Consider the following 3,890-nt stretch of genomic DNA (forward strand, 5'->3'; position numbering starts at 1 on the left):
AATTGCAAAAAATGTTGTATGGAACTCGTTGCAAAACTTGTTTTTTTTTTTTCAGCACTCGTCGTATTTATCCAACTCGGTGAACCTCGTTGGATAAATGTACGACTCGTGCTGAAAAAATCCTCTTTTTGCAACTTGTTGCATAAACTACTATTTTAATTTTCAAAGAATTCATAGATTCATTATTCAAAGCCAATTTTTAATAGCTAGACATGTTTAAAACCAACAATTTGTTTTAAACTTAATATTTTTAATGATCTAGTTATGTTGACAATAATTCAAAAACGCCTAGAAATTAAAAAAAATCATATTTAACGATGTTCAAAGAACTGGTCACGTTAAAAGATTGCAAAAACAACAAAAAGAAACAATATTTTTTCCAAGGAACTGGTCATATTGAAAAGAATGCAAAAACTTCTAGGAATGAACAAATTTTCCTTAAAAAAATAAAAATTAGTCATGTTTGAAAAAGGTATAAACAAATACATTTTTATTAGCTGTTGATTCATTCCTCACAATTCCTCACAGTTGTAAAAAAAAATTCTTAGCATTTCAAATATTTTTTTTTTTCAGAAATGGACGACACTATTTTAGAAAAACCGGAAATTTTTTTTGAAAATTTTAAACTAAAAATTGCTTAAGCTTAAAAACGATGCATTTTACTTATACATTTTGGTGCTAAATTAAATTTTACTTCCAAACATTATTTCCTTATGCTGTTTTTGTAAATTTCGATACATTAAAAAAAACTGGTAATTCTGTATCGTATGCCTGTTTTTTTTTCCAAATAGTCCTTATCATAACCTAAAAATTTGCCGAAGGTACCAAATCTATCAGAAAATACTTTTTCAAAATACAGAACAGTTCCTTGATTTGCATGAAAAAAAAACAATGATTCAAAATAGCCAATTCGGACCTAAAGAATCGATGGACAAAGTTTCATAAAAAATGAAAATGAAAAACATGATAAAAAGTCTATTTGCAATAACGTAGCGAATTTCTCATACGATTGACTGTTGAAATCAGCAAAAAAGGGCTCAACCGGGATATCCTGGGACCTCTCACACCCTAAGCGAAAATCATACCTCTAGACCATAGAGCCAGCTGAATTGTCGTGTATTCTCTTTTAATTGGTGTTTTTTCTGTACTATAATTTATTTGCACTTTCTTGATAACTGATTGAAACAATAAACATTTTTTTGAATTTACAAAGGTCGATACATTGTTTTGCTGTACCTCTAATAAGAGTTTTGAAAAAAAAAAATGAAATTTTAAGTGTTTTAGAGCTTAGATCATTTAATTGAAACATTGATGTTTCAAAGCTTACAAAAGAAAATAAAATTGTTGTCAAGTACCAAATCATCTCCAACTTAGAAGTACAAAAGCCCAGAATTTCTTAAAGTGATGAATTTTTTTGGAGACTGCAGCAAATTGTGATAAAAGCTAGCCAAAATTTATATAATTTTCTAAATTTTAAGATTTTTTCACACCGTTACGTTCTTTTGCAACAAATTTTAAGGAATCTTATGTTAGCCCTACTCGAAAATATTTCGTCATTTATCGTCATTTTCGGCAACCGCACTTTTTCACAAATTACTGGTTGCATAACGTATATTATTTAATTGTTCACTTTTGTGTTAAGTTATGGTTTGATTTTCAATCGAAAAAAATAGGTTAGTGCCGTTAGCCTGACTTTTTTGACTAGAGGAATTGTATCGAAAAGTCGTGTTGCCAAAAACGGGATGGACCGTGCCATTTTCAACCTATTGAAAACAAGTCAATCCTCCATATCAGTTATTTTCTTATAAATATGAAGTATTAAAAATATAAATAATGTGCCTAAAATTGATTTTTTTTCACTATCGCAAGTCAAGGGATTTAAAAATCTAATATATAAATCAAAATCAGTTCTAACAAAAAAGGGCTCAACCGGGATTTGAACCCGGGACCTCTCGCACCCGAAGCGAAAATCATACCCCTAGACCATTGAGCCAGTGAGCAACCTCGAATAATCAATTGGCTCGAAATATCTCTCTCCTCCTTTGCTTGAATACGTACTTTTACGACTTGGCTGCGACCAGTCAACCAAGCAGTCAACGTTGAAGACAAGTGAAAGACAATCGAACAAAAATCGTTTTATTGTGCACTTAACTCGTCAGTGGCTCAATGGTCTAGGGGTATGATTCTCGCTTTGGGTGCGAGAGGTCCCGGGTTCAAATCCCGGTTGAGCCCGAACTTTTTTTTATTGTTTTGCTTGACAACTCCTGCACTCCTGTGTAACTTTAAGGAACCGGCGTCGTCGTCGTTGCAACAGGAAAGTAGTTCAAAGAGCTGTTTTCTGAGCTGCTTCTGAGAACTTGTCGACGCGAACAGAGAGAGAGAGAGTCGAAACTTATTTCAAGTATAAGGCTTGTGAAAAGTTGTTTCCGCATCGTTTTTCCTTTCCTGATGAAGTTTGGCGGGTTTTGGGGGAGGGAACGAGTATGTTCCTCATTGAAAAATTGAGCAAAGTAGGGAAATTTGTGCTTCAATTTTATAGTTTGTCTTAAAAATAAGGAGAGAAATTTTACGCTGGCACAACTCGAAACAGCATTTAGTTGGTTCGTTTTTTTTTTTTTTTTTTTTGGAGGAAAAGTTGGAATGAATCAACTGTTTCTGTGTGCTTTTTGCTTTTGCCCCTCTCCCACACCACTTCAATTTTCCAAATCATGCATTTATGCTGCTTTCGTCCGATTTGAAGTTGAAATATGTTGAATTCTCACAGCATGTCTCGATAAATTATTCAATATCACTAGATTCTAGGTTAACAAGATTATCATCGCCCGCGGGAGAAAGAGAGAAGCCGCCACCACCTCCACGGTGACGAATCGAATTACATAACATTAGCCCACTTTTCGAGTGTCTCGGTACGGAACGACCTCCAGGAGCAAATCTGGCCACACGTGGCCGGTCGGGGGGTAAAAAAAAGCATTCCGACGACGATGGCGGGAATGTGATCGGAATGCAAAGATCCTGCGTCGATTTCCCGGAATTCCTAGAGTGGCCACCACCCCGGCGGACCATAAATCGTCACACACACACACAGCAGAGAAAGGAAAACAAATCCCGGAAGTTCCATTAGGGGCTCATTTGAATGCAATCTGGATCCGGTGTTAGACGACGGGAGCTGTGCCCCCCAAAGGTGACCTTCTCCCACAGCTTGATGTCCGGTGTGTTGGCCACGGCGTGCGGTGGATGACGACGACGTCATTAGTGCTTTCTCTTTCATGAGTCACGGTGGGTTTGTAAGTAGAAGGATTTGAGGTAATCAGACAAAAATAAATTCTAACAAACTAACAAACTAAAAAACTAACAAACTAACAAACTAACAAACTAACAAACTAACAAACTAACAAACAAACTAACAAACTAACAAACTAACAAACTAACAAACTAACAAACTAACAAACTAACAAACTAACAAACTAACAAACTAACAAACTAACAAACTAACAAACTAACAAACTAACAAACTAACAAACTAACAAACTAACAAACTAACAAACTAACAAACTAACAAACTAACAAACTAACAAACTAACAAACTAACAAACTAACAAACTAACAAACTAACAAACTAACAAACTAACAAACTAACAAACTAACAAACTAACAAACTAACAAACTAACAAACTAACAAACTAACAAACTAACAAACTAACAAACTAACAAACTAACAAACTAACAAACTAACAAACTAACAAACTAACAAACTAACAAACTAACAAACTAACAAACTAACAAACTAACAAACTAACAAACTAACAAACTAACAAACTAACAAACTAACAAACTAACAAACTAATAAACTAACAAACTAACAAACTAACAAACTTACAAACTAACAAACT

The 3,890-nt window shown here is 34.2% G+C and overlaps 2 non-coding genes across 2 annotated transcripts; one reads left to right on the top strand and one right to left on the bottom strand.

Moving 5' to 3' along the window:
• Nucleotides 1-1,921: 1,921 nt before the first annotated feature.
• On the bottom strand, nucleotides 1,922-1,993 carry Trnap-cgg. Its single transcript has one exon. It is a non-coding gene; the product is annotated as a tRNA-Pro (tRNA).
• Nucleotides 1,994-2,160: 167 nt separating this feature from the next.
• On the top strand, nucleotides 2,161-2,232 carry Trnap-ugg. The gene has a single exon. It is a non-coding gene; the product is annotated as a tRNA-Pro (tRNA).
• The last annotated feature ends 1,658 nt before the right edge of the window (nucleotides 2,233-3,890 follow it).

Source organism: Culex quinquefasciatus, chromosome 2, assembly GCF_015732765.1.
Source record: "Culex quinquefasciatus strain JHB chromosome 2, VPISU_Cqui_1.0_pri_paternal, whole genome shotgun sequence".
In the NCBI taxonomy this organism is placed as follows: Eukaryota; Metazoa; Arthropoda; class Insecta; order Diptera; family Culicidae; genus Culex; species Culex quinquefasciatus.